The sequence below is a fragment of the Vulpes vulpes genome, unplaced genomic scaffold, assembly GCF_048418805.1.
Source record: "Vulpes vulpes isolate BD-2025 unplaced genomic scaffold, VulVul3 Bu000000642, whole genome shotgun sequence".
Lineage (NCBI taxonomy): Eukaryota > Metazoa > Chordata > Mammalia > Carnivora > Canidae > Vulpes > Vulpes vulpes.
The window spans coordinates 1,849,289-1,869,829 of NW_027325668.1; the positions used below are offsets into that span (position 1 = coordinate 1,849,289).

The 20,541-nt window shown below is 38.2% G+C and overlaps 1 protein-coding gene and 1 pseudogene across 1 annotated transcript in view; one reads left to right on the plus strand and one right to left on the minus strand.

Annotated features, from left to right (window-relative positions):
• Positions 1 to 20,541, minus strand: part of LOC140596388 (uncharacterized) — a 127,498-nt gene that overhangs the window by 14,762 nt on the left and 92,195 nt on the right. The window contains exons 8-10 of the mRNA XM_072745055.1: positions 13,465 to 13,501; positions 11,693 to 11,773; positions 127 to 163 (exon numbers count right to left, since the gene is read on the minus strand). The gene's annotated coding sequence lies outside the window, so the exon portion shown is untranslated. The remainder of the gene's footprint in view (positions 1 to 126; positions 164 to 11,692; positions 11,774 to 13,464; positions 13,502 to 20,541) is intronic.
• On the plus strand, positions 10,502 to 11,439 carry LOC140596420 (ubiquitin-conjugating enzyme E2 variant 1 pseudogene; annotated as a pseudogene).

Below are 20,541 nucleotides of genomic sequence, written 5' to 3' on the forward strand. Positions count from 1 at the left end.
AAATGAGGATACAAAGAAATATGACCCACATGAAAGAACAGGACAAAATCACAGCAGGAGATCTAAGCAAAACAGAATTAATATGCCATATAGAAAATTTAAAGCAATGATGATAAAGATACTCACTAGACTTCAGAAAACCATAGACAGCATCCATGGGACCCTTGAGAAAGAGATAAAAAATAACATATCAAAGATGAAGAACTCCATAAATGAAACTAAAAATACATTAGATGAAATAAATAGTAGGATACAGGAAATGGAGAAATGTATCAGTGACCTGGATGATAAAGTAATGCAAAGCATCAAGCTGACCACGTGAGCAACAAACAAATACTGCATAATGAGAATAGATGTAGAGAACTTAGTGACTCCATCAAGTGTATTAACATCCATTTTATAGGGATTCCAGAAGAAGAGAGAGAAAGGGAGGCAGAAAATGTGTTTGAAGAAATAACTGCTGGAAACTTTCCAAAGCTGGGGAAGGAAACAGAGATACAGATTCAGGAGGTACAGAGATCCCCAACAAATTCAATGTAAGGATGTCCACACCAAGACACAGTAACTAAAGTGGAAATAAAAGTGATAAAGAATGTTAAAGGTTGCAAGAGAAAAGAAGACAGTTGCATATAAAGGAAACCCTATGAGGCCATCAGCTGATATTTCATCAGAAACCTGGTAGGCCAGAAGAAAGTGGCCTGATATAGCCAAAGCGCTGAAAGGGAAAAATCTGCAGCCAGGAATAGTCTTACTGGCAAAACTGTCATTCACAATAGAAGGAGAGATAAAGAGTTTTCCAGACAAATAAAAATTAAAAGAATGCATAACCATTAAACTAGTCCTCCACGAAATGTTATGGGGGACTCTGTGAGTGAAAAACAAAACTGTAAGTAAGACTAAGAAAAACAGAAGCTCGAAAGAAAAAGAAAGCAAAACTGTTATGTAAAAATACAAATAAAAGCACAAGATAAAAGGATGTAAAATATGATACCAACTATCTGAAATGTGGATCGGAGTAAAAATGAGTTCAAAATTAAGCAACAATCAGCTTAATAAAGACTGTTATATGCAGGATGTCATATATAAACCAAATGGCAACCACAAATCAAAAAAAAATTAAAAGAGTAAGAAATCTGAATATATCACTAAAGAAAGAGCAACCCATGAAAGAGAGAAAGAGAGGAAAGGATCAGAGAAAAACTACAAACAGAAACGACCACAGACAAATAACAAAATGGCAAATAAATACACGTCTATCAATAATTACTTGGAAAGTAAATGGATGAAACACCCTAATCAAAAGACAAAGAATGAAAAAACAGACATAGGGTGACAAAGTGGATAAAAAATAAGACTCATCCATATGATACCTAAAAGAGACTCATTTCAGATCTAACGACACCTGCAGATTAAAAGTGAGGGGATAGAGAAATATCTACCATGTGAAAAGATGTCCAAAGAAAGCTAGAGTAACAATATTTATATTGGACAAAATAGACTTTAAAATAGAGTGTGTGGGATCCCTGGGTGGCGCAGCGGTTTGGCGCCTGCCTTTGGCCCAGGGCGCGATCCTGGAGACCCGGGATCGAATCCCACGTCAGGCTCCCGGTGCATGGAGCCTGCTTCTCCCTCTGCCTGTGTCTCTGCCTCTCTCTCTCTCTCTCTCTGACTATCATGAATAAATAAATAAAATCTTTAAAAAAAAAATAAATAAAATAGAGTGTGTAAAAAGGGATCAAGAAGAACACTATATAATAATAAAGGGGACATTCCAATAAGAAGATATAATAATTATAAATATGAATGCACCCAATATGGAAACACCCACATACATAAAACAGTAATAACAAACATAAAGGAACTAACTGATAGTGATACAAAATAGTGGGAGACTTTAACAGTGTACGTACATCAATGGACAGATAATCCAAACAGAAAATCAATAAGGAAATAGTGAGTTTGAATGACACACTGGATCATTCCATACTGAAACAGCAGAGTATACATTCTTTTCAAGTACACACAGAACATTCTCCAGAACAGATCGGAGAGTAGGCCATAAATAAACCTTCAACAAGTTCAAAAAAATCAAAGTCATACCATGCATCTTTTCTGACCTTAAACTATGAAACCAGAAGTCAACTACAAGAAAAAAATTAGAAAAACCACAAATACTCTATGTTAAAGAACATGCTACCAAACAATGAATGGGTCAACCAAGAAACCAAACAAATAATTCAAAAGGACATGGAAACAAATGAAAATGAAACACAATGGTCCAAAACATTTGGGATGCAGCAAAAGCATTCCCAAGGTGACAGCTGATAGCTACCTCAAGAAGCAAGAACATTCTCAAGTAAACAATCTAACCTTACACCTAAATGAGCTAGAAAAAGAATAAGAGAAACCCCAAAACCAGTAGGAGGAAGGAAATAATAGACATTAGAGCAGAAACAAAGGATATAGAAACCAAGAAACAATAGAACAGATTGATGAAACCAGGAGCTGGTTCTCCAAAAAGATCAACAAAATTAATGAGTCTTGCCAGACTCATTGAGGGGGGGAAGGCCTCAAATAAACAAAATCACAAATAGGAGAAATAACCACCAACACCACAAAAATGAAAACAACTGTAAGAGAATATTATGAAAAACTGTATGCCAACAAATTTGACAACCTAGAAGACATAGATGAATGCCTAGAAACAAAACCTACCAAAGCAGGAAGAAATAGAAATTTTGAATGGGTCAATTACCAGCAGGGAGATGGAATCTGTAATCAAAAATCTCCCAACGAACAAAAGTCCAGGACCAAACAGCTTCACAGGCGAATTCTATCAAACTTTTAAAGAGTTAATTATCTATTCTTCTAAAACTATCCCCAAAAAAACAGAAAAAGAAAACTTCCAAATTCATTCCATGAGGCCACTATCATCCTGATACTAAAACCAGATAAAGACACACAGAAAAAAAGAACTACAGGACAATATCTCTGATGAATATAGATGTAAAAGTCTTCAACAAAATACTAACAGAATCCAGAAACACATTTAAAAAATCATTCAACATGATCAGGTAGGATTTATTCCCAGGCTGAAAGGGTGGTTCAAATATTCACAAATCAATCAACATGATATGTCACATCAATATGAAAAAGGATAGAAACCATAGGATCATTTCATGAGACATGAAGTATTTGACAAAGTGAAACAACTAGTTATGATAAAAGCCCTTAACCAAGTCGGTTTAGATGGAACACACCTCAACATAATAAAGGCCATATATGAAAAACCTACAGCATAAATCATCTCAACTGGGAAAAACTGAGAGCTTTCCCCCTGAGGTCAGGAAAAAGACAAAGATGTCCACTCTCACCACAGTTATTTAACATAGTACTGGAAGTCCCAGGCACAGCAATGAGACAACAAAAAGAAAAGCAAGGCATCAAAATTGGTAAGGAAGAAGAAAAACTCCCTCTATTTGCCAATGACACGAGACTATACATAGAAAACCTGAAAAACTCCACCAAAAACTACTAGAACTAATACACAAATTCAGTAAAGTTGGAGTCTACAAAATCAATGGGTGGAAATATGTTACATTTCCATGCACTAATGATGAAGCAGAAGAGAAATTAGTAAAAAATGCCATTTACAATTGCACCAGAATGGTAACTTACCCAGGAATAACCCTAACCAAAGAAGTGAAAGACCTGTACTTTGAAAACTATAAAATATTGATGAAAGAAATTGAAGAGACCACAAAGAAATGGAAAGACATCCCATGCTCATGGATTGAAAGAACAAATATTATTAAAATGTCTATATTACCCAAAACAGAAACTGAGGAAAAAAGAGACAGGCAATTAAAAGACCATGAGGATAGATTAAGGGAAATAAATGACAGCCTTAGGAAGAAAAACCTACGTTTAATTGGGGTTCCCGAGGGCGCCGAAAGGGACAGAGGGCCAGAATATGTATTTGAACAAATCCTAGCTGAAAACTTTCCGAATCTGGGAAGGGAAAGAGGCATTCAGATCCAGGAAATAGAGAGATCCCCCCCTAAAATCAACAAAACCCGATCAACACCTCGACATTTAATAGTGAAGCTTGCAAATTCCAAAGATAAGGAGAAGATCCTTAAAGCAGCAAGAGAAAAAAAGTCCCTGACTTTTATGGGGAGGAATATTAGGGTAACAGCAGACCTCTCCACAGAGACCTGGCAGGCCAGAAAGGGCTGGCAGGATATATTCAGGGTCCTAAATGAAAAGAACATGCAACCAAGAATACTCTATCCAGCAAGGCTGTCATTCAAAATGGAAGGAGAGATAAAGAGCTTCCAAGACAGGCAGGAACTAAAAGAATATGTAACCTCCAAACCAGCTCTGCAAGAAATTTTAAGGGGGACTCTTAAAATTCCCCTTTAAGAAGAAGTTCAGTGGAACAATCCACAAAAACAAGGACTGAATAGATATGATGACACTAAACTCATATCTATCAATAGTAACTCTGAACGTGAATGGGCTTAATGACCCCATCAAAAGGCGCAGGGTTTCAGACTGGATTAAAAAGCAGGACCCATCTATTTGCTGTCTACAAGAGACTCATTTTAGACAGAAGGACACCTACAACCTGAAAATAAAAGGTTGGAGAACCATTTACCATTCAAATGGTCCTCAAAAGAAAGCAGGGGTAGCCATCCTTATATCAGATAAATTAAAATTTACCCTGAAGACTATAGTGAGAGATGAAGAGGGACACTATCTCATACTCAAAGGATCTATCCAACAAGAAGACTTAACAATTCTCAATATATATGCCCCAAATGTGGGAGCTGCCAAATATTTAAACCAATTAATAACCAAACTCAAGAAATACTTTGATAATAATACACTTATACTTGGTGATTTCAATCTAGCTCTTTCTATACTAGATAGGTCTTCTAAGCACAACATATCCAAAGAAACGAGAGCTTTAAATGATACACTGGACCAGATGGATTTCACAGATATCTACAGAACTTTACATCCAAACTCAACTGAATACACATTCTTCTCAAGTGCACATGGAACTTTCTCCAGAATAGACCACATACTGGGTCACAAATCGGGTCTGAACCGATACCAAAAGATCGGGATAGTCCCCTGTATATTCTCAGACCATAATGCCTTGAAATTAGAACTTAATCACAACAAGAAGTTTGGAAGGACCACAAACACATGGAGGTTAAGGACCATCCTGCTAAAAGATGAAAAGGTCAACCAGGAAATTAAGGAAGAATTGAGAAGATTCATGGAAACTAATGAGAATGAAGATACAACCGTTCAAAATCTTTGGGACGCAGCAAAAGCAGTCCTGAGGGGGAAATACATCGCAATACAAGCATCCATTCAAAAACTGGAAAGAACTCAAATTCAAAAGCTCACCTTACACATAAAGGAACTAGAGAAAAAGCAACAAATGGACCCCACCCCCAGCAGAAGAAGACAGTTAATTAAAATTCGAGCAGAACTAAATGATATCGAGACCAAAAGAACTGTGGAACAGATCAACAGAACCAGGAGTTGGTTCTTTGAAAGAATTAATAAGATAGATAAACCATTAGCGAACCTTATTAAAAAGAAGAGAGAGAAGACTCAAATTAATAAAATCATGAATGAGAAAGGAGAGATCACTACCAACACCAAGGAAATACAAACGATTCTAAAAACATATTATGAACAGCTGTATGCCAATAAATTAGGAAATCTAGAAGAAATGGATGCATTCCTGGAAAGCCACAAACTACCAAAACTGGAGCAGGAAGAAATAGAAAACCTGAACAGGCCAATAACCAGGGAGGAAATTGAAGCAGTCATCAAAAACCTCCCGAGACACAAGACTCCAGGGCCAGATGGCTTCCCAGGGGAATTCTATCAAACGTTTAAAGAAGAAATCATACCTATTCTACTAAAGCTGTTTGGAAAGATAGAAAGAGATGGAGTACTGCCAAATTCGTTCTATGAGGCCAGCATCACCTTAATTCCGAAACCAGACAAAGACCCCACCAAAAAGGAGAATTACAGACCAATATCCCTGATGAACATGGATGCAAAAATTCTCAACAAGATACTAGCCAATAGGATCCAACAACACATTAAGAAAATTATTCACCATGACCAAGTAGGATTTATCCCTGGGACACAAGGCTGGTTCAACACTCGTAAAACCATCAATGTGATTCATCATATCAGCAAGAGAAAAACCAAGAACCATATGATCCTCTCATTGGATGCAGAGAAAGCATTTGACAAAATACAGCATCCATTCCTGATCAAAACACTTCAGAGTGTTGGGATAGAGGGAACTTTCCTCGACATCTTAAAAGCCATTTACGAAAAGCCCACAGCAAATATCATTCTCAATGGGGAAGCACTGGGAGCCTTTCCCCTAAGATCAGGAACAAGACAGGGATGTCCACTCTCACCACTGCTGTTCAACATAGTTCTGGAAGTCCTCGCCTCAGCAATCAGACAACAAAAAGACATTAAAGGCATTCAAATTGGCAAAGAAGAAGTCAAACTCTCCCTCTTCGCCGATGACATGATACTCTACATAGAAAACCCAAAAGCCTCCACCCCAAGATTGCTAGAACTCATACAGCAATTTGGTAGCGTGGCAGGATACAAAATCAATGCCCAGAAATCAATGGCATTTCTATACACTAACAATGAGACTGAAGAAAGAGAAATTAAGGAGTCAATCCCATTTACAATTGCACCCAAAAGCATAAGATACCTAGGAATAAACCTTACCAAGGAGGTGAAGGATCTATACCCTAAAAACTATAGAACACTTCTGAAAGAAATTGAGGAAGACACAAAGAGATGGAAAAATATTCCATGCTCATGGATTGGCAGAATTAATATTGTGAAAATGTCAATGTTACCCAGGGCAATTTACACGTTTAATGCAATCCCTATCAAAATACCATGGACTTTCTTCAGAGAGTTAGAACAAATTATTTTAAGATTTGTGTGGAATCAGAAAAGACCCCGAATAGCCAGGGGAATTTTAAAAAAGAAAACCATAGCTGGGGGCATCACAATGCCAGATTTCAGGTTGTACTACAAAGCTGTGGTCATCAAGACAGTGTGGTACTGGCACAAAAATAGACACATAGATCAATGGAACAGAATAGAGAACCCAGAAGTGGACCCTGAAATGTATGGTCATCTAATATTCGATAAAGGAGGAAAGACTATCCATTGGAAGAAAGACAGTCTCTTCAATAAATGGTGTTGGGAAAATTGGACATCCACATGCAGAAGAATGAAACTGGACCACTCTCTTTCACCATACACAAAGATAAACTCAAAATGGATGAGAGATCTAAATGTGAGACAAGAGTCCATCAAAATCCTAGAGGAGAACACAGGCAACACCCTTTTTGAACTCGGCCACAGTAACTTCTTGCAAGATACATCCACAAAGGCAAAAGAAACCAAAGCAAAAATGAACTATTGGGACTTCATCAAGATAAGAAGCTTTTGCACAGCAAAGGATACAGTCAACAAAACTAAAAGACAACCTACAGAATGGGAGAGGATATTTGCAAACGACATATCAGATAAAGGGCTAGTTTCCAAAATCTATAAAGAACTTATTAAACTCAACACCAAAGAAACAAACAATCCAATCATGAAATGGGCAAAAGACATGAAGAGAAATCTCACAGAGGAAGACATGGACATGGCCAACATGCACATGAGAAAGTGCTCTGCTTCACTTGCCATCAGGGAAATACAAATCAAAACCACAATGAGATACCACCTCACACCAGTGAGAATGGGGAAAATTAACAAGGCAGGAAACAACAAATGTTGGAGAGGATGCGGAGAAAAGGGAACCCTCTTACACTGTTGGTGGGACTGTGAACTGGTGCAACCACTCTGGAAAACTGTGTGGAGGTTCCTCAAAGAGTTAAAAATAGACCTGCCCTACGACCCAGCAATTGCACTGTTGGGGATTTACCCCAAAGATTCAGATGCAACGAAACGTCGGGACACCTGCACCCCGATGTTTCTATCAGCAATGGCCACAATAGCCAAACTGTGGAAGGAGCCTCGGTGTCCATCGAAAGATGAATGGATAAAGAAGATGTGGTTTATGTATACAATGGAATATTACTCAGCGATTAGAAACGACAAATACCCACCATTTGCTTCAACGTGGATGGAACTGGAGGGTATTATGCTGAGTGAAATAAGTCAATCGGAGAAGGACAAGCAGTGTATGTTCTCATTCATTTGGGGAATATAAATAATAGTGAAAGGGAATATAAAGGAAGGGAGAAGAAATGTTGGGAAATATCAGGAAGGGAGACAGAACATAAAGACTCCTAACTCGGGGAAACGAACTAGGGGTGGTGGAAGGGGGGAGGAGGGCGGGTGTTGGAGGGGAATGGGTGACGGGCACTGAGGTGGACACTTGACAGGATGAGCACTGGGTGTTTTTCTGTATGTTGGTAAATTGAACACCAATAAAAATTAATTAAAAATAATAATAATAATAAAAAAAAATAAAAAAAAATAAAAAAAAAATGTCTATATTACCCAAAACAATCTACATAGTTAATGCAATGCCTATCAAAACACCAACAGCATTTTTCACAGAGCTAGAACAAAAACATCATAAAATTTACATAGAATCACAAAAGACTCTTAATAGCCAGAGCAATTTTGAAAAAAGAAAAGCAAAGCTGGGATGCCTAGGTGGCTCAGTGGTTGAACATCTAACTTTGACCCAGGACCTGATCCCTGGGTCCTGGGATTGAGTTCTACATCAGGCTCACCGCCTGCTTCTCCCTCTGCCTATGTCTCTGCCTCTCTCTGTGTGTCTCTCATGAATAAATAAATAAAATCTTAAAAAGAAAAGAAAAAAAAGCTGAAGGCATCACAATCCCAGGCTTCAGGTTATATTGCAGAGCTATAATAATCAAAACAATATGATAGTCACACAAAAATAGACACATAGATTAATAGGATAGAAAGACCAAAAATAAAACCACAATTATATGGTCAATTAATCTTTGACAGAGTAGGAAAGAATATCAAATGGTAAAAAAGAATTATCTCTTCAAGGAATGGTGTTGGGAAAACTGGACAGCAGCATGCAAAACTATGAAACTGCATCACTCTCTTTTACCATACATAAAAGTAAACTCCAAATAGATTAAAGACCTAATTGTGAGTCCTGAAACCATCAAAATCCTAGAGGAGAGCACAGGCAATAATGTTTCTGACATTGGCTGTAACAACATTTTTCTAGATATGTATCCTGAGGCAAGAGAAACAAAATCAAAAATAAACTATTGATACTACATCAAAATAAAAAGCTTATGCACGGCAAAGGAAACAATCAACAAAACTAAAAGGTAACCTACTGAATGTGAGAAGATATTTTGCAAATAACATGTCCAATAAAGGGTTAGTATTCAGAATATATACTTTCACAACTCAACACCCCAAAAATGAATAATCCAATTAAAAATGGGCAAATCACTTGAATGGACATTTCTCCAAAGAAAACAACCAGATGGTCAACAGACATATAAAACGATGCTCAGCATCACTGATCATCAGGGAAATGCAAATCAAAACCAAAATGAGATTCCACCCCATACCTATCAGAATGGCAAAAATAAAAAACACAAGAAACAACAGGTGTTGGTTAGGATGTGGAGAAAAAGCAACACTCATGTACTGTTCATGGGAATGCAAACTGGTGCAGCCACTGTGGAAAACAGTAAGGAGTTTCCTCAAAACTTTAAAATAGAACTGCCCTATGATCCAGTAATCACTCTACTGGATTTTTACCCCTCAAAATACAAAAACACTAATTCAAAGGGATACAGGCACCCCAATGTGTGTGGGAGCATTATTTACAATAGCCAAACTATGAAAGCAGCCCAGTGCCCACTAATAATGAATAGATAAAAAAGTAGTGTGTGTGCATGCTTGCACGGGCACACACTGTGTGTAATGGAATATTATTCACCCATAAAAAAGAATGAAATCATGTTTTTTGCAATGATATGGATAGATCTAGAGAGAAAAATGGTAAGTGAATTAAGTCAGTCAAAGACAAATACCATATAGATAACACATGATTTCACTCATCAGGGGAATTTAAGAAACAAAACAAATGAGCAAAGGAAAAAAAAAAAGAGAGTGGCAGAAACTAAGGAACAGATTTTTAACTAAATAGACAAATTGATAGCTACCAGAGTGGAGGTGGCTGGGGCAATGGGGAAACAGCAGATGGGGATTAAGGAATACACTTGTGATGAAGAGTGATGCATAGAATTGTTGAATCACTGTATTGTACACTTGAAACTAATATAACACTTTATGTGAACTATCCTGGAATTGAAATAAAATAAGGAAATGTATATTCACATAATATGATGACTTTGGTTAATAAGGTATTACATGATTGAAAATTGCAAAGAGGGCCTTCGAGCGACAGCGACACAAGATGGCAGCCACCACGGGCTCGGGAGTAAAAGTCCCTCGCGATTTTCGACTGTTGGAAGAACTGGAAGAAGGCCAGAAAGGAGTAGGAGATGGCACAGTTAGCTGGGGTCTAGAAGATGATGAAGACATGACACTTACAAGATGGACAGGGATGATAATTGGGCCTCCAAGAACAATTTATGAAAACCGAATATACAGCCTTAAAATAGAATGTGGACCTAAATACCCAGAAGCACCCCCCTTTGTAAGATTTGTAACAAAAATTAATATGAATGGAGTTAATAGTTCTAATGGAGTGGTGGACCCAAGAGCCATATCCGTGCTAGCAAAATGGCAGAATTCATATAGCATCAAAGTTGTCCTGCAAGAGCTCCGGCGCCTAATGATGTCTAAAGAAAACATGAAACTCCCTCAGCCACCCGAAGGACAGTGTTACAGCAATTAATCAAAAAGAGAAACCACAGGCCCCCCCTCCCCCCCCATTCGATTTAAGCAGTCATTTTCCACAGTAGTACATTTTCTAGATACGTCTTGTAGACCTCAAAAGTACTGGAAAGGAAGCTCCCATTCAAAGGCAATTTATCTTAAGATACTGTAAACGATACTAATTTTTTGTCCATTTGAAATATATAAGTTGTGCTATAACAAATCATCCTGTCAAGTGTAACCACTGTCCACATAGTTGAACTTCTGGGATCAAGAAAGTATATTTAAATTGATTCCCATCATAACCGGTGGGGCACATCTAACTCAACTGTGAAAAGACACATCACACAATCACCTTGCTGCTGATTACATGGCCTGGGGTCTCTGCCTTCTCCCCTTCTCCTCCTGCTGCCTCCCTCCCTCCCTCACAAAATTCACATTGTGAATTTTTCCCTGATTTGTAAGAATGCCTGGACTGTCACTTGCACTGCTGCCTTTTGGACCTTTTTTTTTTTTTTTTTTTTTTTCCCTCTGTACATGGCTTTTATTATTTACATAATACAATATAGCATCAATGCTGAATAGCATGATTATGTGCAATACATAAATATGAACTATCTGTACACATCTGCAGATCTAACTCAGAACTAAGGTACATAATAATTGAAAGCAAAACTGAATGCTTTAATTAAAGTAAAAACTAGGACTGAACACTGCAATAAATCAGAAGTAGTGCCTCGTGTACACTCACCCCTCTGTCCCTGCAACAGCCCTCCAGCTTGGGGTGGCTTGCTAGAATAGGCGTGAAGGTTTCAGGTCGCAGCCTGTGGGACTATCGTAAAGAAATAAAAATTAAAAAAAAACTCATAATCACTGATCAAAACTTAACATAGTTTGTGTGAGAACATCACAACACATAAGACCTCTCTAGGAGCATCACCTGCAGAGCTGTTAATGAACAGGCACCTGAGAACATGCCTTGACATTGTTTCTATAGATAGAGGGGAAAAAGTACAACACAGGGAGGACAGAAGAAATAAGAAAGTAAGCTAGATTTAGAAAAGTTATATATAAATGCAACTTTCCAAGAAAGAATACATGAGAGGAAAAGGCTTGGGAAGACAGTTGAGTAGGAGGACTCTAAGCTCACCTCATCCCATGTTTACAACTAGCTGAGTAAATGAACCAGAGAGTGATGCTAAGACTGGCATAACAAACTTCTCAACTAGTGTAGAGAAGCCACATTGGAGAGGTTAGGAAGGGTAGAAATGGTGATCAGGAGCTGCCTGCAGGAGGGAGGGACCTGTGGGCACTGAAAAGGGAAAATGCCAGGGAGCCTACCAGGGGAAAATGAATCCCCGTAATGTCTGGCTTTGAAAACCAGAGGGGCCAAATCTTTGAGTTTGTATAACCAGGGGGCCTGGTTCTTTAAAAATTAGCTGACTCAGGACTGAGAAAGCTGGGAAGACAAGTAATAATGAGTTCCTACCCTTAAAGAGAGAACAAGCCACAGACAAACAACATATAAGCAACAGTTTGCACAAACCAGGGGCAAAGGGGAGGGAGATCTGTTTATACTCATTTCAGAGTGTATTGGAGGACTTCTCCAAGAACAAAGGAATTGGTAGGCGCCATTTTGCTCCTCCTCCAGCCAACATAAACACAGAGCCACCTGCAGGAGGTGCTGCAGCACAGACAGTTGCTACCTAACCTACTAGCAGTGTACCGCACCCACGAATTCTCCTGAAGATGCACCCACTCCAAGCCTTCTGGCTTCAACCTTCGACTCTGGGCAAATTTTGTTAATACTGTGTGCACCCTGCCCAATCACCACCCCAGTGCTTGGTACCACACTTCAGCCACCACACTTCAGATCTCCAAGCCAGAAATAGTGGCTCAGAGCAAACTTTGCTAATCCCACACAGGCATCTTGCCCATTCACCTTGTATACAGACAGGGCATCCTCAGCCACCACTACCACCACAGTGTGCTGTGCCCTGAGTGACCACTGGCCTACGGGGGTGGGGGGATCTCACATAAGACTAGTGCTCACTACAATTTTGCTAACACTACCAACTCACTCCCTGCAATTCTTCAGTCATGCCCCCCCTGAACTGGCCTACCTGTGTCTCACTAACATCACAGAGAGCAAGCATAGCTCACAACAGGCAGAGAATCAGTAAAGACCTCTGGACTGAAAGGAAAAATGACTAAGATACAGCACAAGGATGCAAGAAAACAACATAGAAGACTCCGCTAAAGTGCCAGTTTCAGGTGAACAGAAGACACTGGACTGCAGGGCACTGCAGGACCTCTTCTTCATAAAGCCACTACTTTCAAGAGCAGAAGATATAACTGACTTTCCTCACACAGAGAAAGAGACACAGAGAGGTAGAAAAATGAGGATACAAAGAAATATGACCCACATGAAAGAACAGGACAAAATCACAGCAGGAGATCTAAGCAAAACAGAATTAATATGCCATATAGAAAATTTAAAGCAATGATGATAAAGATACTCACTAGACTTCAGAAAACCATAGACAGCATCCATGGGACCCTTGAGAAAGAGATAAAAAATAACATATCAAAGATGAAGAACTCCATAAATGAAACTAAAAATACATTAGATGAAATAAATAGTAGGATACAGGAAATGGAGAAATGTATCAGTGACCTGGATGATAAAGTAATGCAAAGCATCAAGCTGACCACGTGAGCAACAAACAAATACTGCATAATGAGAATAGATGTAGAGAACTTAGTGACTCCATCAAGTGTATTAACATCCATTTTATAGGGATTCCAGAAGAAGAGAGAGAAAGGGAGGCAGAAAATGTGTTTGAAGAAATAACTGCTGGAAACTTTCCAAAGCTGGGGAAGGAAACAGAGATACAGATTCAGGAGGTACAGAGATCCCCAACAAATTCAATGTAAGGATGTCCACACCAAGACACAGTAACTAAAGTGGAAATAAAAGTGATAAAGAATGTTAAAGGTTGCAAGAGAAAAGAAGACAGTTGCATATAAAGGAAACCCTATGAGGCCATCAGCTGATATTTCATCAGAAACCTGGTAGGCCAGAAGAAAGTGGCCTGATATAGCCAAAGCGCTGAAAGGGAAAAATCTGCAGCCAGGAATAGTCTTACTGGCAAAACTGTCATTCACAATAGAAGGAGAGATAAAGAGTTTTCCAGACAAATAAAAATTAAAAGAATGCATAACCATTAAACTAGTCCTCCACGAAATGTTATGGGGGACTCTGTGAGTGAAAAACAAAACTGTAAGTAAGACTAAGAAAAACAGAAGCTCGAAAGAAAAAGAAAGCAAAACTGTTATGTAAAAATACAAATAAAAGCACAAGATAAAAGGATGTAAAATATGATACCAACTATCTGAAATGTGGATCGGAGTAAAAATGAGTTCAAAATTAAGCAACAATCAGCTTAATAAAGACTGTTATATGCAGGATGTCATATATAAACCAAATGGCAACCACAAATCAAAAAAAAATTAAAAGAGTAAGAAATCTGAATATATCACTAAAGAAAGAGCAACCCATGAAAGAGAGAAAGAGAGGAAAGGATCAGAGAAAAACTACAAACAGAAACGACCACAGACAAATAACAAAATGGCAAATAAATACACGTCTATCAATAATTACTTGGAAAGTAAATGGATGAAACACCCTAATCAAAAGACAAAGAATGAAAAAACAGACATAGGGTGACAAAGTGGATAAAAAATAAGACTCATCCATATGATACCTAAAAGAGACTCATTTCAGATCTAACGACACCTGCAGATTAAAAGTGAGGGGATAGAGAAATATCTACCATGTGAAAAGATGTCCAAAGAAAGCTAGAGTAACAATATTTATATTGGACAAAATAGACTTTAAAATAGAGTGTGTGGGATCCCTGGGTGGCGCAGCGGTTTGGCGCCTGCCTTTGGCCCAGGGCGCGATCCTGGAGACCCGGGATCGAATCCCACGTCAGGCTCCCGGTGCATGGAGCCTGCTTCTCCCTCTGCCTGTGTCTCTGCCTCTCTCTCTCTCTCTCTCTGACTATCATGAATAAATAAATAAAATCTTTTAAAAAAAAAATAAATAAAATAGAGTGTGTAAAAAGGGATCAAGAAGAACACTATATAATAATAAAGGGGACATTCCAATAAGAAGATATAATAATTATAAATATGAATGCACCCAATATGGAAACACCCACATACATAAAACAGTAATAACAAACATAAAGGAACTAACTGATAGTGATACAAAATAGTGGGAGACTTTAACAGTGTACGTACATCAATGGACAGATAATCCAAACAGAAAATCAATAAGGAAATAGTGAGTTTGAATGACACACTGGATCATTCCATACTGAAACAGCAGAGTATACATTCTTTTCAAGTACACACAGAACATTCTCCAGAACAGATCGGAGAGTAGGCCATAAATAAACCTTCAACAAGTTCAAAAAAATCAAAGTCATACCATGCATCTTTTCTGACCTTAAACTATGAAACCAGAAGTCAACTACAAGAAAAAAATTAGAAAAACCACAAATACTCTATGTTAAAGAACATGCTACCAAACAATGAATGGGTCAACCAAGAAACCAAACAAATAATTCAAAAGGACATGGAAACAAATGAAAATGAAACACAATGGTCCAAAACATTTGGGATGCAGCAAAAGCATTCCCAAGGTGACAGCTGATAGCTACCTCAAGAAGCAAGAACATTCTCAAGTAAACAATCTAACCTTACACCTAAATGAGCTAGAAAAAGAATAAGAGAAACCCCAAAACCAGTAGGAGGAAGGAAATAATAGACATTAGAGCAGAAACAAAGGATATAGAAACCAAGAAACAATAGAACAGATTGATGAAACCAGGAGCTGGTTCTCCAAAAAGATCAACAAAATTAATGAGTCTTGCCAGACTCATTGAGGGGGGGAAGGCCTCAAATAAACAAAATCACAAATAGGAGAAATAACCACCAACACCACAAAAATGAAAACAACTGTAAGAGAATATTATGAAAAACTGTATGCCAACAAATTTGACAACCTAGAAGACATAGATGAATGCCTAGAAACAAAACCTACCAAAGCAGGAAGAAATAGAAATTTTGAATGGGTCAATTACCAGCAGGGAGATGGAATCTGTAATCAAAAATCTCCCAACGAACAAAAGTCCAGGACCAAACAGCTTCACAGGCGAATTCTATCAAACTTTTAAAGAGTTAATTATCTATTCTTCTAAAACTATCCCCAAAAAAACAGAAAAAGAAAACTTCCAAATTCATTCCATGAGGCCACTATCATCCTGATACTAAAACCAGATAAAGACACACAGAAAAAAAGAACTACAGGACAATATCTCTGATGAATATAGATGTAAAAGTCTTCAACAAAATACTAACAGAATCCAGAAACACATTTAAAAAATCATTCAACATGATCAGGTAGGATTTATTCCCAGGCTGAAAGGGTGGTTCAAATATTCACAAATCAATCAACATGATATGTCACATCAATATGAAAAAGGATAGAAACCATAGGATCATTTCATGAGACATGAAGTATTTGACAAAGTGAAACAACTAGTTATGATAAAAGCCCTTAACCAAGTCGGTTTAGATGGAACACACCTCAACATAATAAAGGCCATATATGAAAAACCTACAGCATAAATCATCTCAACTGGGAAAAACTGAGAGCTTTCCCCCTGAGGTCAGGAAAAAGACAAAGATGTCCACTCTCACCACAGTTATTTAACATAGTACTGGAAGTCCCAGGCACAGCAATGAGACAACAAAAAGAAAAGCAAGGCATCAAAATTGGTAAGGAAGAAGAAAAACTCCCTCTATTTGCCAATGACACGAGACTATACATAGAAAACCTGAAAAACTCCACCAAAAACTACTAGAACTAATACACAAATTCAGTAAAGTTGGAGTCTACAAAATCAATGGGTGGAAATATGTTACATTTCCATGCACTAATGATGAAGCAGAAGAGAAATTAGTAAAAAATGCCATTTACGATTGCACCAGAATGGTAACTTACCCAGGAATAACCCTAACCAAAGAAGTGAAAGACCTGTACTTTGAAAACTATAAAATATTGATGAAAGAAATTGAAGAGACCACAAAGAAATGGAAAGACATCCCATGCTCATGGATTGAAAGAACAAATATTATTAAAATGTCTATATTACCCAAAACAGAAACTGAGGAAAAAAGAGACAGGCAATTAAAAGACCATGAGGATAGATTAAGGGAAATAAATGACAGCCTTAGGAAGAAAAACCTACGTTTAATTGGGGTTCCCGAGGGCGCCGAAAGGGACAGAGGGCCAGAATATGTATTTGAACAAATCCTAGCTGAAAACTTTCCGAATCTGGGAAGGGAAAGAGGCATTCAGATCCAGGAAATAGAGAGATCCCCCCCTAAAATCAACAAAACCCGATCAACACCTCGACATTTAATAGTGAAGCTTGCAAATTCCAAAGATAAGGAGAAGATCCTTAAAGCAGCAAGAGAAAAAAAGTCCCTGACTTTTATGGGGAGGAATATTAGGGTAACAGCAGACCTCTCCACAGAGACCTGGCAGGCCAGAAAGGGCTGGCAGGATATATTCAGGGTCCTAAATGAAAAGAACATGCAACCAAGAATACTCTATCCAGCAAGGCTGTCATTCAAAATGGAAGGAGAGATAAAGAGCTTCCAAGACAGGCAGGAACTAAAAGAATATGTAACCTCCAAACCAGCTCTGCAAGAAATTTTAAGGGGGACTCTTAAAATTCCCCTTTAAGAAGAAGTTCAGTGGAACAATCCACAAAAACAAGGACTGAATAGATATGATGACACTAAACTCATATCTATCAATAGTAACTCTGAACGTGAATGGGCTTAATGACCCCATCAAAAGGCGCAGGGTTTCAGACTGGATTAAAAAGCAGGACCCATCTATTTGCTGTCTACAAGAGACTCATTTTAGACAGAAGGACACCTACAACCTGAAAATAAAAGGTTGGAGAACCATTTACCATTCAAATGGTCCTCAAAAGAAAGCAGGGGTAGCCATCCTTATATCAGATAAATTAAAATTTACCCTGAAGACTATAGTGAGAGATGAAGAGGGACACTATCTCATACTCAAAGGATCTATCCAACAAGAAGACTTAACAATTCTCAATATATATGCCCCAAATGTGGGAGCTGCCAAATATTTAAACCAATTAATAACCAAACTCAAGAAATACTTTGATAATAATACACTTATACTTGGTGATTTCAATCTAGCTCTTTCTATACTAGATAGGTCTTCTAAGCACAACATATCCAAAGAAACGAGAGCTTTAAATGATACACTGGACCAGATGGATTTCACAGATATCTACAGAACTTTACATCCAAACTCAACTGAATACACATTCTTCTCAAGTGCACATGGAACTTTCTCCAGAATAGACCACATACTGGGTCACAAATCGGGTCTGAACCGATACCAAAAGATCGGGATAGTCCCCTGTATATTCTCAGACCATAATGCCTTGAAATTAGAACTTAATCACAACAAGAAGTTTGGAAGGACCACAAACACATGGAGGTTAAGGACCATCCTGCTAAAAGATGAAAAGGTCAACCAGGAAATTAAGGAAGAATTGAGAAGATTCATGGAAACTAATGAGAATGAAGATACAACCGTTCAAAATCTTTGGGACGCAGCAAAAGCAGTCCTGAGGGGGAAATACATCGCAATACAAGCATCCATTCAAAAACTGGAAAGAACTCAAATTCAAAAGCTCACCTTACACATAAAGGAACTAGAGAAAAAGCAACAAATGGACCCCACCCCCAGCAGAAGAAGACAGTTAATTAAAATTCGAGCAGAACTAAATGATATCGAGACCAAAAGAACTGTGGAACAGATCAACAGAACCAGGAGTTGGTTCTTTGAAAGAATTAATAAGATAGATAAACCATTAGCGAACCTTATTAAAAAGAAGAGAGAGAAGACTCAAATTAATAAAATCATGAATGAGAAAGGAGAGATCACTACCAACACCAAGGAAATACAAACGATTCTAAAAACATATTATGAACAGCTGTATGCCAATAAATTAGGAAATCTAGAAGAAATGGATGCATTCCTGGAAAGCCACAAACTACCAAAACTGGAGCAGGAAGAAATAGAAAACCTGAACAGGCCAATAACCAGGGAGGAAATTGAAGCAGTCATCAAAAACCTCCCGAGACACAAGACTCCAGGGCCAGATGGCTTCCCAGGGGAATTCTATCAAACGTTTAAAGAAGAAATCATACCTATTCTACTAAAGCTGTTTGGAAAGATAGAAAGAGATGGAGTACTGCCAAATTCGTTCTATGAGGCCAGCATCACCTTAATTCCGAAACCAGACAAAGACCCCACCAAAAAGGAGAATTACAGACCAATATCCCTGATGAACATGGATGCAAAAATTCTCAACAAGATACTAGCCAATAGGATCCAACAACACATTAAGAAAATTATTCACCATGACCAAGTAGGATTTATCCCTGGGACACAAGGCTGGTTCAACACTCGTAAAACCATCAATGTGATTCATCATATCAGCAAGAGAAAAACCAAGAACCATATGATCCTCTCATTGGATGCAGAGAAAGCATTTGACAAAATACAGCATCCATTCCTGATCAAAACACTTCAGAGTGTTGGGATAGAGGGAACTTTCCTCGACATCTTAAAAGCCATTTACGAAAAGCCCACAGCAAATATCATTCTCAATGGGGAAGCACTGGGAGCCTTTCCCCTAAGATCAGGAACAAGACAGGGATGTCCACTCTCACCACTGCTGTTCAACATAGTTCTGGAAGTCCTCGCCTCAGCAATCAGACAACAAAAAGACATTAAAGGCATTCAAATTGGCAAAGAAGAAGTCAAACTCTCCCTCTTCGCCGATGACATGATACTCTACATAGAAAACCCAAAAGCCTCCACCCCAAGATTGCTAGAACTCATACAGCAATTTGGTAGCGTGGCAGGATACAAAATCAATGCCCAGAAATCAATGGCATTTCTATACACTAACAATGAGACTGAAGAAAGAGAAATTAAGGAGTCAATCCCATTTACAATTGCACCCAAAAGCATAAGATACCTAGGAATAAACCTTACCAAGGAGGTGAAGGATCTATACCCTAAAAACTATAGAACACTTCTGAAAGAAATTGAGGAAGACACAAAGAGATGGAAAAATATTCCATGCTCATGGATTGGCAGAATTAATATTGTGAAAATGTCAATGTTACCCAGGGCAATTTACACGTTTAATGCAATCCCTATCAAAATACCATGGACTTTCTTCAGAGAGTTAGAACAAATTATTTTAAGATTTGTGTGGAATCAGAAAAGACCCCGAATAGCCAGGGGAATTTTAAAAAAGAAAACCATAGCTGGGGGCATCACAATGCCAGATTTCAGGTTGTACTACAAAGCTGTGGTCATCAAGACAGTGTGGTACTGGCACAAAAATAGACACATAGATCAATGGAACAGAATAGAGAACCCAGAAGTGGACCCTGAAA